This window comes from Canis lupus, chromosome 29 (genome assembly GCF_003254725.2).
Source record: "Canis lupus dingo isolate Sandy chromosome 29, ASM325472v2, whole genome shotgun sequence".
Taxonomy (NCBI): Eukaryota; Metazoa; Chordata; class Mammalia; order Carnivora; family Canidae; genus Canis; species Canis lupus.
In genome coordinates this window covers 28,043,340-28,059,972 of record NC_064271.1, presented here as the reverse complement: position 1 = coordinate 28,059,972, position 16,633 = coordinate 28,043,340, and the positions used below count along the sequence as shown (strand labels likewise).

Here is a 16,633-nt window from a genome sequence, read left to right as displayed (position 1 = left end):
GAGAGCCCAGCTATGTTTCCTTCTGGTCTCCCCCAAAATGACTGAGTGTTACTAGAGTGTGTAGGCCCCCAGGCCTCCCTTTTGCCTGATTCTCTGCCCTCACTTCTATTAGGGTATGCACTTACTTACTACTTTTGGTTTCTGAACAGCAAAAAAAAAGCGTTTTCTGGATTTTTTTTGACAACTTTATATATGCAAAAAATGAGCTTTCTCTTTAGACACTGAATTGTCTCTTGGGCTTATGAACCATAAATCTTCTTTAGGACTAAAGAGCCTCATCTCTTGGCCTGCCACATTTCACCTGATGCCCCCATCCCTGTTTGACTATAAATTCCACCCATAGCCATATACTCCATCAGAGAGAGCCCTTAAAACATTTATGCTGCATTCTTGCTCTCTTGACATGTATGATTTTTTCCCTCAAAATATTTAATTTAATTATTCTTTCACTTCTCACATGGCTTCTCAAATTCAGTAAAAACTCCTTCATAGAATACCACCTTCACCCTGAACTTGTAATGACTGCTGTATTAGGGTTTTCCAGAGAGAGAACCAATATGAGATTATACACATATATTTTTTATTATTATAAGATTTAGTATAAGATACTGGTTCACATGGGGGTGCCTGGGTGGCACAGTTAGCTGAGCATCTGACTCTTGGTTTCAGTTCAGGTCATAATCTCAGGGTAGAGATCGAGCCCTATGTCTGGCTCTGCACTCAGTGAGGAACCTACTTAGGACTCTGTGTCTCTCCCTCTGCCCCCCTCCCCCCATTCTCTTTCTTTCTCTCTCTCTCTCTCACTCTCTCTCTCTCTCTCTCTCTCTCTCCCTCAAATAAATAAATAAATCTTTAGGGGAAAAAATATACTGGCTCATGTGACTATGAAGGCTAAGGAGTCCCACAATCTACTGTCCGCCATCTAGAGACCCTGGAAAGCTGAAGGTGTAGTGTGAAGGTCTGGGAGCCTGGGAGCCAATGGTGTAGACCCCTGTCCGAGTCTGAAGGCCTGAGAACCAGGATCACAGAAGGCAGGAGAATATCAGTGTCCCAGCACAAGCAATCACAGAGAGACTTGAACCTTCCTCTGCCTCTTCATCCTATTCAGGCTCTCAACAGATTGGGGGATGCCTACCCACATTGGGGAAGGCCATCTGCTTTATCCAGTCCACCAATTCAAAGATTTCTTCTAGACACACTCTGATAGATACTCTCAGAATAATAGTCAATGAGTCATCTGGGCACCGCATGACCCAGTTAGACTGACACATAAAATTAACCATCACAACCAGGTATGTTGATGTAAGAATATCAGCCTTGGAGGTCAGAAGCCAGAATGCTAGCTCTATCTATGCCTCCAACCACTTCGGTGAGCTTGGCAATGTCAGAGAAGCTACCTGGGATCTGCTGGGGGGAGGTGTGTCCAGGGCTTCCTCTTGATGCCTTTCTATGCTCAGCCAAACAGCCATCTCTGATTATGTTTACTCAAAGCACCTAGGCATTGATAGAGGGGGTTCTCATCAGCAGTTTCCATTAGGATTCCAGGGTGAGAAAGGCTCAACTTACCAATATAAACAATTTTAGGAATAGAAGACAGGCACAGCAGGAAGTAATAACGCTTTTCCAGAAGAGAGGTCTGGGCTTTTATGGACAAGATCAAAGGAAAAATGACGCATAAGCAGCCTGCTTGGCACTTGTTTTGTCCCACTAGAAGCCCATTTACATTGAAAATTATGTAACGCTGAGGAGTTCTAGCCCTTTCGTGGTTGCACAGTAATCTAGCTGCAGAGTCGTCTGCATGCCACTTCAACAGTTTCAAATGACCGCTATGCATTGCCCGTGCTTTATGATGATTTTTGCTTAAGACAAAGGCCTAGGAAGCAATTCTTTCTAAAACCACTTCTGATATTGTCTCCCTTAAAAGAAACCTTCCATCCGTGCAGAGGGATTTCTTGGCAAGTAGTGTCACGGTCTAAGAAAAGGGTGAAAAGGGCACCCATGCATGAGGGTGGTAAGGGCAGCTTTCAGAGAGGTTTTGGAGCTCAGGCAGGTAAAGAAGGTATCCACCAGGGACACGGAGGGTTGGATGATGGGATGGATCCGGAGGTATTCATGCTGAGAAGGAGGCAGCAGAAGGGATGGGGGATGGGTTATACATGAGGGGGTTGATCAAATAAGTGACTATTTATATTACTGTATTGGGCACCCAGGTGGCTCAGTCAGTTAAGCATCTGCCTTCGGCTTAGGTCCTGATCCCAGAGTCTTGGAATTGAATCCCACGTCTGGCTCCCTGCTCAATGGGGAGTCGGCTTCTCCCTCTGCCCCTCCCCCACTTATGGTCGCTGTCTCTCTCTCTCTCTCAAATAAATAAATAGAACTTAAAAAAAAAACAAATAACTATATTAAGGATGATGGGAGCCAGCTCAAATTCTGAAATGTTGTGAATATCAGTGGTTTTTGATAGACTGTTAGATAGATATGCTTTGATACAGAAACATATATGGTATGTATGCTCATACGCGTTTCCTAGCTCTGTCTGCTGAAAGGGCCAGGGAGCAATGAGCACATCCCAATAAGCACAGCCCAATAGTGATGAGCATATTGGCACCTAGACCCTGTTTTAAATACCATTCTCCTTCAAAATAACCTAGGATTCCTTGCAAAAATGGCTGATAGCAAGGCTAATGCAGAGAAAGTACAGGATGAACCCAGAACATCTTGTTGGATCAGAAATCATGGAAATGCTTGAAGAATGAATGACAGAGCCATGTCAAAAGGACACAAGAGTCCCTTGAAGGAGTCAATTCTGGAACAATTGGGGGTCAACCCAATGGTAGTATTCAAGATTTTGGCACAGAGGCCCACCCAAAAGTGTCACCCACGCAAGCAATCGGTGGTCCAACTGCATCACTATCATTTCCACAGGTGTTTTTGCATGACTTTCTGCAGCCAGTGATTCCTCCCCAGTGGCAGTAGTAGAAGGTGACACACAAGCATAGCAACTAAGACAGGCCAAAGCCAAGATCTGGGGAGCCATCAAAGACCACACTTACACATCCTCTCGTAAATTAACCCTCTCTTCTCTAAGCCATGCAAAACTGTATCTTCAGAATCTGGTCTGTGCAAAATTATCTCCCTACTATCATCAGAGGTTATTTACCTTGTTTTAAAAATAATGCCCTGAGGGGAAACGCCTCAAAATTAAAAGGGGTCAATCCTCAAGACACTTGTTCCATTGCTTCTGCTTGATCTGACTTTGTCTTTCCCTATCACAGGAGCCACAACTCAATGGCTCTCTGAGACAGAAGTGGGGCAGATGAAGCCATGATCATGAAGGAGGGCTGGCAAATTGAAAAGAGAATGAAAAGGACTTCTGACTCACTCAGGCCTTGAAACAGGGGTTCAGGGTGAGTTTACTGAAACCCCATGGGGCAAAATGGAAGATAAATGAAGAGTATTTTTAGTTGCAACTGTCAGAAACTTTTTATTTAATGCAGATTTAAATCAGTACACTGTTGAATAGATTACCCTTCCTAATACGGGTGGGTCTCATCCAGTTTGAGGCCTTAAGGGGAAAATGACTGACCTCCTCCAAGAAGGAAGGAATTGCGGCTCCAGACAGCCTTTGGAGTCAGACCACAACATCCGCTCTTGCCAGAATTTTTAGGCTGCCAGGTTGCCCTACAGATTTTGGACTCGCCAGTCTAATGATCATCGTGCGAGCTGATTCCTTAAAGTACCTCTCTCAATCCAATCTCTCCCTCTCTCCCCACTCCTCACCCTTCTCCTCCCCCTTCCTTCCCTCTCCTTCTCCAGCTAATACGTTTACATGTATGAGATAATATAGTAAAATAATTTGATAGACTCCCTATTGAATTAGGTAACACTGTGTGGGAAGAAAAACTAATATAGGACAGGAGTTAGAAGATCATATTTAATCTTACTTGAATCCTTTACTTAAGCCTAATTAATAACACAATACTGGGATTTATTTATTATATTAGTATAGTTCCAAGTGATCTGTTTCAGTTTCTCTTTAATTAAGTGGAGACATAATACTCGTTATGGATTCTGCTTTGCCTTAAACAAGTTTACATTTTTCTATTTCCACAGCAAAGTGATATACATTTTTGTTAGTAAGCAGAGCTCTCTCAAACTTTAATGTGCAATATGAATCACCCAGGGAATCTTTAAAGTATAAATTCTGACTCATTAGATCTGGGCCCAAGATTCTGCATTTTCAACGAACTCCCAGGCAGCACCAATGCCATTGGTTTGGGTTCCACATTTTGAGAAGTAGGGAACTAGAGCAGTAGTTCTCGAGCTCCAGTAGGCATCAGAATCATCTGCAGAGGGGATCTGGGTGGCTCAGTGGTTGAGCATCTGCCTTTGGCTCAGGTCGTGATCCCAGAATCCTGGGATCAAGTCCTACGTCAGGTTCCCTGTGAGGAGCCTGCTTCTCCCTCTGTCTATGTCTGTGCCTCTCTCTGTTTCTCTCATGAACAAATAAATAAAATCTTTTTAAAAAATCAATACTAGGCCCCACCCCCAGAGTTTCTGATTCAGTAGGTCTAAACTGGGGCCCCAGAATTTGTATTTCTAACAAGTTCCCAGGGTGTACTGATGCCACCGGTCTGAGGGCCACACTCTGAGAAACACCAATCTAGAATAATGTTTTCCTAGTCATGAGAATCACCTGCAGCACTACTCCAAAACTACAAATTCCCATGCCCCTGTGTTAAGAGTCTGGTTCAGTAAATACAGGGAGGACCCAGGAATCTGAGCTCTTAACAAGCATCCCAGATTGTTCTTTGAAAGGCGGACCCCCAGCCAAATAGTTCCCTTGATGTTTTTCAAAACCCTGTGTCAACACAGAAGTGTGAACCCAACCTAAACCCCCTGACTCCCACCTTTGGAAACAGGTTTCCAAGTATTTACACACTTGGAACATTCACAAGTGATTGTAACACATCACAAAGCTGAGAACCACTGAACTGGAGCCGTGGTCCCCAACTCTGGCTGCACACTAGAGATTCTTATAAAGTCACATTAGTATCATCAGCCGAGGTTCCAATTTAGTTAGTCGGGGGTGGGATCCTGGTGTTTTAAATAGTCCCAGTAGCTTCTAAGATTCTGTGAAGGTTGAGAACTCTATTGGAGTTTCAGCCCCAGGTGGGTTTCAAGGTGAACTTGAAACTACTTTTCCCCTAAGCCCTGGGGCAGAGTGAGCAGAGCAGCCCACACCACATCTCCTTCCCGCTTGTACATGGGACACACCTACTCCTAAGGGTAAGGACTCAACCTTAGCAAGAGGCACCCCTGGACCCTGTCTGACCAAAGCATCCTCAAAGAGAGTGAAGAAAAAAAAAGAGAGAAACATTGGGATCCCTGGGTGGCGCAGCGTTTTGGCGCCTGCCTTTGGCCCAGGGCGCGATCCTGGAGACCCGGGATCAAATCCCACGTCGGGCTCCCAGTGCATGGAGCCTGCTTCTCCCTCTGCCTGTGTCTCTGCCTCTCTCTCTCTGTGTGTGTGACTATCATAAATAATAAATAAAATTAAAAAAAAAGAGAGAGAGAGACAGAATGAAGAAAGTGGCCTCCTCGGAGGGGGATGGTGGGATGGGGTAACTCGGTGATGGACATTAAGGAGGGCACATGATGTAATGAGCACTGAGTGTTATATACGACTGATGAATCACTGACCTCTACCTCTGATACTAATAATACATTATATGTTAATTGACTTTAAATAAAATTTTAATTAATTAATTAATTAGGTGCCACACTCAGCCACTCAATGCAGGGCTCAAACTCAGGACCCTGAGATCAAGACCTGAACTAAGATCAAGAGTTGCCTGCTTAACTGACTGAGCCACCCACATACCTCTGAAAGGAGCTGCTATTAATTATATCAGGCCTACAGGCACAATCTAGACTGTCCCCCAGAAAGAGGGACATTTGGTAACCTTACCTTTAGGTCAACTTGTACTGTGCTCCACTAAAGAACTCAGTGTTGAAGTACGGAAAGGAAGAAGAAAAGAAAGAGAGACAGAAAGCAAGCAAGCAAGCAAGCTCCTCAATTTTCCATTCAGGCCCAAACTCAAACTCATTTATTCATTCATTCATTCATTCATTCACTCATTCAAAATATTTACTATGTTCTTATTGTGAGCCAAGAACTAAACTAGAATTTGGGACAATAACAAGTTGTGCCCCTGTTTTTAAGAACCTTATGATGTAGTGAAAGATTCAAGCAAATAGGGGCGCCTGGGTGGCTCAGAAGTTGAGTGTCTGCCTTTGGCTCAGGTCATGATCCTGGGGTCCTGGGATTGAGTCTTGCATCAGACTCCCTGGAGGGAGCCTGCTTCTCTCCCTCTGCCTATGTCTCTGCCTTTCTCTGTTCCTCTCATGAAAAAAAAAAATCTTAAAAAAGATTCAAGCAAATAAATGCTACTTTGACTCATATCAACATTCTTATTCTCTGAGATTTAGGGGACGGGGGGGGCACTCCAATCCCCCCCCCTCAGAATTAGATGGAACAGAAGATTGGTGACCTACACTGTCTTTTTCCAGCCACAGGCCCCCGCCTGCCACACTGGGAAGGGGCTGTGTCATTTTGTAACCTCACTAGGCAGATGTGCCCTTTGAGAGAGCACTCAACCCAGCAGAACTGTAAGTTTATTTTTGTTTGACATGGAGAGTTCTGTTTTCTACCATTTCCCATAAACTGAAATGCCCGCAGGAGGAGTCATTGCTGTGTCCCAAAGCACAAGCCATCCTGGTGGTCAACCTAGGAAAGATTACAGTTCCCCAAAGGGCCTTCACTATCTGAGCCAAGTGCTCCTTCTCACTGCCACTCTCTGAGGCATCTTTTCATTGGTTAGGGAAGGAATAATAACAACATCTTGTTGGAGGAGGAGCAACCACATCTGAACTTGTAAGCAATTGCCCCCCTCATAATGAGAGCATCACATCATCTTCTTGTGGGTTTCTGATAGAAGAAGTCATCAGTCCATCAGCTATTTTCCATCATTCTGGCTTAAAAGTAAATAAGATATTTCCCAGTGCTTCATGTCATCCCTCCTATTAGAATGTGATGAAGTATTTCTACTGATTATCCACAGCCATGTTGTCAAACAACAGTGGGTTGTTAACATCTGGAGGGGAGGAGATTGGTGAGGAGAGTTTTAATTTAGTGAAGAGTTTTCTTTAATGAATCTCATTTTGGCAGGAGGAAGTCCTGACAGGCATCATAATGCCATCTAATCTGCCACAACCTTTCTAAAGTTGATGTTTTTCCCTTTCCTCAATCAATCCTGTTATTCCTTCCCTTTCAACATCCTCAAAGGGTCAAGACCCTGTAGCTAGAAAATATATTAAGTGGCTAGCTTCTCTCTAAATGAAAAATGTTTCACATTGCTTTGTCTTAATTTACTGGGGTTTTTTTTTCCTTCTAAAGTGTACAATTTGTGCCTGCCTAAAGGCAGACTGGGTCTAGCTTGTTTGAAATGTTTAATACATGCAGTCCTAAGGCTTTGCTGCAAAGCAAATTAATTTTCTAGGGAAATTGACAAGATTAACAGGTCTCCATTGAAGCCAGCTTCCAAAAAGCAAAGCTTAAATCTGTTACATAGGTCTCCTGGCTTCTTCAATCCATTTCTGGGTTGGTTCATTTTTTTTAATTTGTGGAAATCATTTTTTTTTCCCAGAAATGAGACTTCCTCAGACACATGAGTAAAATCAATGGTGTGGTTGTGAATACCACTCAGCCACTTGCTTACTGTACAACTTATATTACCTAAGCTCTGTAAGCCTCAGTTCTTCATCAGTAAAATGGGGCTAACCTAGTACTGATGTCACTGCGAGCATTAAATGTCAGCAGACAGACACCAGGCTAAGTGCCATGCTTAGCCACAGGACAGTCACTCAGTAAGTGGTTTTTACTAATAGTCTATTATTATAATTCTCATTAGAACTAATAAGGAAGGGTTTGGATAAAGTGATATCCAGGCAATTATTTACATTTTTTAAAATATTTTTTATCCTTTGTTGTAAGATCCCAGATATCTGCTTGTATATGGAATCTTTTCAGAAACGAGATTTGGAGGCAAATTTGTAGGGTGGACCACAGAGATGCAGGCTTGCTTTGCCAATGTAAGAAAGAGAGCAATTCTTTAGAGAAACGTAACATTCACGCATTAGTAGCATACCATCGTACCTTACATCAAAGCAGAAGATTTTTTTTCTGTAATACTTCTGTAGAAGCAAAATAACAGTGTGGAAGCTTAAAAGTATTGTAGAAAAATGTCACTCTTTAATTACTTTACAATGCTCCCTAAGTGAAGGGGGGTGGGGATAGTAAAGGAGCATGAAGTCCTGAGTTTGAATTCTTTTTTTTTTTTTTTTTTTTTTTTCTGAGTTTGAATTCTATCTCTGCTACTAATTGGTCATCTTGAGCAAGAATCAGGGCTTCACAATTTTAGGGTGAGAAACTGTGTTCATCCACTGGAAAGATCTTTATAAATGTTAGGATATCTGAAGGAGATGTGACATTATTAACAAATACAACAATTTTCCATTGACAATAAAGAGATTAAGTGGTACTTTCCTTGTTGACATTGTCCCAGATTTTTATAGTACATTTCAGTAAGAAGATGGCTCTGCTGTGCACAAAACCATGGTGCCCAGAGTTGCCTATGCTATCGATCCAAGCAGATAGAGAGGAATTAATGGATTCTCAAAGCCAGGATCATAACTGCAGGTGCCACCAGGAAATTCCACACTGCTGCCTAGAGACAGAAACAAAGATAATATAATAGAGAAGAGAGACGAGGAGTCAGCCCTCTCAGGTCGCCTTCTTGGGTCAGATAACCTAAGATGAATGTAAGCTGTTAATAACATCCCTGCGATGATAAGACTGAATTTGTGAGTTTGTGAAGGGTGTTAACATAGAACTCCCTCAGCCCAATTTAAGTGTAATTACAACAATATAGTTGTTTTTTTTTTTTTCATCATGTGGACTCACTAAGATACCTGTGCTCCCATAGCACTTTGTCTATATGGGAGTATATGGTGGCTTTGTAAAGTCATTTCACAGACAAGGTCAGTGTAGTGTGGTTAGCCACCTCCCAAGCCCTCTTCCCCGCCAAAAAAATTGCCAGTGATTATAAAGAGAATAAATGCTGTTTTCCATGTTGACAGAAAAAAGAAAGAGGAAAATTGGTCCTAGAATGAAATCTAGAAATTATGGTGGTTTATAAAATAATAGTAAACATTTTTGATTTCTTCTTCCTGAAATGAATAGGTCATATATTCACTTTGACTGCTGGACAAAATACACATGGATCCATACCGCCAGATAGTGGACAAGGGAAAATTGACAGTCAGTCAAAAAGATCAATAGGTTCATACTGTCACCAGTTTACAGCCATGCCTCAGGCCCTACTGTACCAAAGCAGCTGACTAATGCTCTGCCTTACTATCTCTACACCTCCCGAGCCTGGATATACACAGGAGGTTCCACTGACATTAATTCCAAATGACAGCAGCTCTTAGCATCAACAGGGCAACAGCGGGCCCTGAGCTACTCCTCCCAAACCTCCCTCAGTTATTTCTGGGTATCTCCAGGATGGTATCTCAGGTATATCCACTCCTAAATCTATCCATGTTTACCTTCTCCTACTGTCACTTCAGGACACCATACCTGCCTTTGCTGTCCACCCCTCCCCAGTGTAGAAATACGGTGTCTGAAAAGGAGAGGCTGTGTCAAGATCCTCCCCAGATCACCAGTCCCCAAGATGTCATGGCACTGCTAGGTCCTGCGGGGAAGTGGGAGGGCACCACTTTGTCACTTAGGTCTGAAAACTTATGGCAAGACTCTCTGAGAATCACCCATTAAAAGAGTTTTTTTAGCTTCCAGCTCAACTTCTTTCTCTGCTGGGGCCTCCAACCAGACAAAGGGCCTAGCTAGAAATCAGATACATACCATCTCCTTCCAATGTCACTGCCCCTTCTATCTCCCCATCTTTGTTCTACAAGATAAGCAAGAGAAGCAAACAAAAACTCTCCCCTTCAATTACAAAACAAAACAAAAACTTGGGGCATCTGGATGGCTCAGTTGGTAAGCATCTGCCTTTGGCTCAGGTCCTAATCCCCAGGTCCTGGGATCGAGTCCGGCCTGATGCTTCCCACAAGGAGCCTGCTTCTCCCTCTGCCTATGTTTCTGCCTCTCTCTGTGTCTCTCATGAATAAATAAATACAATCTAAGAAAAAAACAAAAACAAAAACAAACCTCTAAAATACCGTATTTATCAGTCAGGATAGGCCAAGTTACGCAGCAGTAACAAACGAAACTAACAGTGCTGTAGCATATAGCGACTTTGTTCTTTGTGTCTCCTGCATATTCTTTGTAGGTTGTTAAGGGGGCTTTGCTCATCTGAGTCACCTAGGAAAACAAACTGATGGAGTATCCTGACAGGATCCTATGGCTCCTGTGCTCAGGCAGCTGTTTAATGTGACACAAATCACCTCTCAATGCATTTCTTCAACTAAAGAAAGTCCCATGGGCATGCCTGAACTGAGGGCAACAGAAAAGCACAACTTTGGGATCCCTGGGTGGCGCAGCGGTTTGGCGCCTGCCTTTGGCCCAGGGCTTGATCCTGAAGATTCAGGATCGAATCCCACGTCGGGCTCCCGGTGCATGGAGCCTGCTTCTCCCTCTGCCTGTGTCTCTGCCTCTCTCTCTCACTGTGTGCCTATCATAAGTAAATAAAAATTAAAAAAGAAAGAAAGAAAGAAAGAAAGAAAGAAAGAAAGAAAGAAAGAAAGAAAGAAAGAAAGAAAGAAAAGCACAACTTTGTCACGTCCTTGGAAGGGAGAGAAGATAGTTGTTAACAGCCTGATGACATCAGACAAACCCATTCAGATAAATGTTGACCTCCCTGCCAGGGGCACATACCCCCAAACTCTGAACCCTGTTGAGGCTTAGCTGGAACACTGGCTATGATTATGAAAATGGTAAAGTCACTTTGGAAGTGCAAGCCGGCACCTGAGCTGTGTAGGTGCATCCTTTTAGCAGGCCTTACATAACCACTGTTGGGACCAGGTGGCCCACATGTCACTGGGAAGAAAAACACTGTCATATTCAAAAACTCATTTTCAATGCCCAAAGACTACAGATGTCTTGTCAAAAAGTACAATGTTATCCAGAAAAAAACAAAACAAAACAAAAACAAAACAAAACAAAACAAAAAAACAAAAACAAAAAAAAAACCTTTGTTTTGGTTTGTTTTTTTTGTTTTGTTTGTTTGTTTTTTTACTTCCTAGAGCATGAAGTGAAGCAGCCACACATTTTCAAGTGTTATCTGTTCCAAATAAATTTTAAATGTTTTAAAATATGTCTGCTTGCAAACATCTGGCCCTCCACCTTTCAGTCTGCAACCTCCTTCCAACGAGTGGATGAGGGAACACATGCATGCACACATGCGCACACACATACTTTAAAACATCTAGAGCAAGAAATAGTTTAGGGGGTATTTAATTACAGAACACAGTTTCGAGCATCACCCACTAGAAATGGAAGTCAAATAAAAATTAAGGGGTACTAGGAAAGCCATTTCACACAGAGGAATAAGAGATCAGAAACTCAGGAGCCAGAAGCATGAATGCTAACCGTGCCAGGACCCTCTGGCACCGTGGAGAAGTGGCAGGATCCTAGTTCCTCAATGTCTTCATCTTGAAACTTTTTTTTTTTTTTAATTAAGATCAACCAATCACAAACGGTTCTTTACAACATAAATAAAAAACTAACACTACTTTCACATCAGAGTTTCTCAGATTGACTAGAAAAGCAAGGGTTCTTGGAATCATAGACCTTTTAGAGGCACAAGGTCTTAAAATAATCCTGGACAATGTGGTCATTTTACACGTGAGGGGTGGCCTAGGAAGACCAGGATTACCCTAGCTTAACCAAGAGAGGGAGTGGTAGTAGGACCTAGGAAATAGCCCTGCTAGAGAACATCAGGAGACCCAAGTGTGAATGTAGGATCCACCACTTACAAAGTGTACAACCCATTGGTTGCACACCCTTCAGCCAACAGCTCCCCTGGAGATCACTGGAATAACACCCTACCCTAGCCTGCAGGTAGGGAAACTGCCAGAATGAGAAGAGACAATGAAGGCAAAAGAACCGCAAATCAGAAGCATTACACAATTACCAATGTTAGTTTGCTTTCTTTGTCTTCCCTTGAGTCCCTGGGCACCTCTCCTCAGAGATCCCACCATACCCCTTTCCCAGTCAAAACCTTCATCCCACTGTGTTGACATTGCCTATGGACACTCGGATCTTCCCCCAAGACTGTGGGCACCCTGGGGCCAAGGGCTTTGTCCCTAGATGAATTTGCTGAATGAATGAACCTCTAAACCTCAAAGCTCACAAACCAAAAGACCTAACCTAAACCAGCTGAACACTTGTAGGGTCTCACTAATGATAAAGCAAACGTATTCATATAAATTTATAAATGAAACCTTTCTGAGAAAGGTTTACTGCATTTTAAATATGTAACTTGCAACGGTCATTGTGCGGCAACCCTACAGAGTGACATGCAGAGAGAGAGAGGAAAAGAGAAAGAAATGACTACAATTCAGGATGCTTCCAGGCTCCTAACTCTGTAGGTTCCTCTCTTATCCCAAATAATAGATCCACCTAGAATCAAGCTTTCAGGTCTACAAGCCACTCAATTGAGAAACTAGTCACTGGGTATTATGAAACTTCAGATGCTCACTCCAGTGTTCAAGACCTGGGTTTGTTGTGGGAGTCCCAAATTAGCCTGCTGCTAAGTATGGACATATGCAAAGCTCCCTTTTATGTAACTAAGCATTAACGCCTACTTTATCTCCTACCTCGTCATCTGTCACAGTCAAAAACTGGCAGCACAAATTCAAATTTCAGGGAAATAAAAAAAATATATTGCGCAGGAATTCCCCTTTAAAGCATAACCTTAAAAAAATTCCTTTGCTCTATGTCTTCTGGATTAGGTAAAGTAGGGTGGTGAGAGAAATGATTGAATTTCTGTGAACCTAAAAGCCCAACAAAGGTAATTAGCATGGGTACTATTCTGTATCCCACACCTCTTGGCAACAGTTCAAATCCAAAGAGAATTGAGAATTTTTCAGATTCAAATTGTGGAAGTGGGAGATTTACATTACATGATTCCCATACATGAAGAAGCAACACAATCCCTGCCAAAATATACATAAAATTCCCCCACTCTCTACTGCTAATTTTCTGCCCAATAATCTACTTTCACATAGTACCTGTTTCCATGTCCTAGTGAAATGCTCTATTTTGAAATTTAGAAGTTTTTTTAAGTTTAAGAAATAATGTTTATTCTAAACAGCAAGCAGTTTCTATAGCCAGGAAACATAAACAATGATCTTTAAATCAAATAATAAAGTAACAAAATTACATTCAATCTCAGGGAATTTGGGCTTTATACAAAAGCCAAAGTAATTAATGCAATGCTCCTAATTGATTCATCCCATATTTATCAACATCTATAACATGCCACTGTTTTGGATCTTGAAAATGTAGCAATAAACAAAGCAGACGAAAATCTCTGCCCATACATTCTAGTGGGGAGAGCAACAAAATTCTATAGGAGTAAAATGTAAAATATGCCAGGTTGACAGGTGTTGTATTTGATTGCATTAATATCCCCAATTTTGGGGGGACATTGACCATTTTTGGTCATATGCTCTGTGATGAGCTGGGCTTCTTCCCTTCTCCTTGACTTTGAGCCTGAACTTGTGACCTGCTTTGGCCAATATAATAAGGTAGAAGCAACAGCATGCCAGCTCCTGAATCCAGAAAAACGTAGACCTGGAGAGGCCTTCATGATTCCAATGCTCATCTTGCTCCTCTGCCATTGCCATGAGAATATGCCCAAACCAGTCTGCTGGTCACCAGAAAAAGGTAAGGTAAAGGATGTGAAGCAGAGCTGTTCCAGCTAAGCTTCTCCAGCCAAATTCAGTCTAAAGTAGAGCCCCCTCGAGCCCCTTGGATATATGTATAAACTGAGCTAACATCAGCAGTGCTACTTATTGTGACCAGTAGGTGACCTCCTGCTGACACACAGATGCATAAGCTAGAATAATAAATGACTGTCATTTTGGCTTTGAGTTTTGAGGTTGTTTGTTATATCTCAATAGCTAATCAATGCAAGTGCTAAAAAGTAGTCAAAATAAAGCATTAAAGAAGAATTATGTGTGTGGTACTGGTGGGGGAGGCAATTTTAAATAATTTCCTTGTATACAGTCATTTTTCTAATATAACACATTATTAGTAATTCTAAAAACATTGTCTTTTCAAGAATTGAGAGGTTCTTCTGTTCATTACCTAATGTCCTCATCATATATTTGGCACTCCCATCCTAGTACTACATGAACCCAAGCAAATGGGAGACAGAAAAAAACGTGCTAACTTGCTCTTATACCAGAGCAGAAATCAACCCTCATTTCCAGGTCCAATCCAGCTATATATTCTTGCTCTTTCTCAAGTTTGAAATGGAGTGTGTAAACTCAGTTCTTGTTTTGTTTTTGTTTTTTGGCACTGGGACCTGGATAACCCAAGCTACAAATGCTTTAAAATATATTTAAAATATGCTTAGAATTGGTACTAAGAGTAAATTGTTATTAAAAATAATAATCATGAAGCTACCATTATCTCCCATTCACTATGTGCCAGGCGCTGTTCTGAGCATTCACAAGCAATGGCTCATCTAATCCTCACAAAAATAGCCAGAACTGTCATGTCCCCAGAGGAGGAAACTAAAGCTCAAACTAAGAATCAGCTGGCAGATCTGGGATTAAAACTCAGATCCAGAGCCACCGATTTCAACAATGTTCAGAAATATGGCTCCTCTGTCCAGATGTCTGTCTTCCAGGTGATCAGAAACCTCTAGAGGTGAAGATAGTATTAGGAAGAACTCCAGTTTTCATATTGTCTTTGAACGTGGCATCCTGTGGTTCACTATGGCTCTACTAAAATCTTGCCCAGAAGCACTCTCCTCATTTATCCCAAATTCATTTAGGGTTAAAGGCAGAAGTAGGGAATAGAAAGCTATTGGTTTAAGTTTAGCCAATAGAATTCTTCCAACACTGTCCTGAAGTAAGGAGAGGGTTCGGGGTTCTTTCTTTCTTGATTCTTTTCCATTGTTATAAAAGTAGCTAGTGGTGGTATGGATGAAGGCCTTTCCAAAGGAGCCACCCTACCTTTTAGCAAGGTAAATGCAGGTTCCATTGCATTCATTTTGTCCACCCACTTGAAAAAGAGACCGAGACCAGAGGGTTCCAGCCCAGTTTTGATTTCCTACTTCATCCCAGTGCTAACCGTGCAATTCTCATCTTGTCATAAAATGGTTGCACTGACGGAAATGAAGTCACGAGTTCCAATTCAGAGTTCTGGAAGATTCTAGTGGCTAGAATTGGCTCTAGTACCAAGAGAAGCTCAAGTTGAATGTATAAAGGCTTAGGGGAAAAAAAAAATCCTCTCAATCTCTTGTCATCTAGGGAGTTACCTGTTGGTGGCTCCAGCGGACTGGTGGAACGCTTTGAGAGCTTCTTGATTAAGGTATTTTCATGGGCCCCTAATCTGTTTTAAATCTTCCCTTTCCTTCATCTTTTATGGGTTCTAACAATTGACATCATATTCCAGAGTTGTATGACCTTGGGAAAATCACTACACCTCTGTAGATTCTAATTCCTCACTAGTAAAATAAAAATTGAAGTTCCTCCTTGCCCTAACATTCTATCACTAAAGTACAACATGGTTAAGCTACTGACTACAACTTAATGATAATTTTCAGCCTGCTACAGGCTACAGCCCTGGACACAAGCTAACAGAGTTAAAGTAGTTTAATAAAACGAATTAGATCTTTCATCAATTTTTTGAAGTCCTAGCTGTTCGTATGCCTTTTCAGTCTTAAAACTTTTACAAGCACGACAGCAAAAATGACAACCATTTCAAAAGCCCTCTCCGGATCCCAACCATTTGGCTATTTAGATTTCTAGATAAAAGAAGCCATCGTTCTATAAGAGAGCATCAGAAGTCTTCGCAAGACTTTTCCGTTCCATGATCTTAGGCAGCGACCAGGCTGGTAAAATTTTTCTGTGAACGCTGAGTTTCTCCAAGCCAGACCTAATAGCTACCGGTTCCCAATCAATCGCTATTCACACTCACACATCTGCACACATAAAGCCACTTTAAACATCAAGCTGTGGGGTCCTGACATGATGACAGAGCCACCAGCTGTCGGGGCACTGCGCTGAATTGGGGACACAAACCCCATTTTCCTATGTAAATTGGCCTGGACGCTGCTTCGGCCCCCAACAAAAGGGGACGGTCCTGTTAAATGGGGCCATCTGGCCGTCCCCCAGCCCCACTGACACCTCCAGCAAGGGGGTGGGGATGGGGAGAGCTGGCGGGATCTTCGGGGGACCAGGAAGGTAGTTCGGTAGCGCACAGCTGTCGCTCCGACCCCAGGGGTCTGGCCTACAGAGGTTGGAGGAGAGCCGACTCGCGGTGGTCTTAAGCCTCCGGGCCTGGGGCGCCTGGAGGTCTCGGAGCACTCCCGAG

At 42.4% G+C, this 16,633-nt stretch overlaps 1 protein-coding gene and 1 long non-coding RNA gene across 8 annotated transcripts in view; one reads left to right on the top strand and one right to left on the bottom strand.

The window, feature by feature from the left end:
* LOC125753989 (uncharacterized) overlaps window positions 1-16,633 on the bottom strand; it is a 99,771-nt gene that overhangs the window by 67,518 nt on the left and 15,620 nt on the right. For 3 of the 7 annotated variants that reach the window (XR_007407094.1, XR_007407092.1, XR_007407097.1), the window contains one exon: window positions 8,388-8,789. The exons of the other annotated variants lie outside the window; for them this stretch is intronic. This is a non-coding gene — a long non-coding RNA (uncharacterized LOC125753989). Of the gene's footprint in view, window positions 1-8,387; window positions 8,790-16,633 lie in introns of those variants that run through there. 7 annotated transcript variants of the gene reach the window in all.
* The window catches only part of ZNF704 (zinc finger protein 704), a 293,122-nt gene that overhangs the window by 266,113 nt on the left and 10,376 nt on the right, over window positions 1-16,633 (top strand). The window lies entirely within an intron of this gene.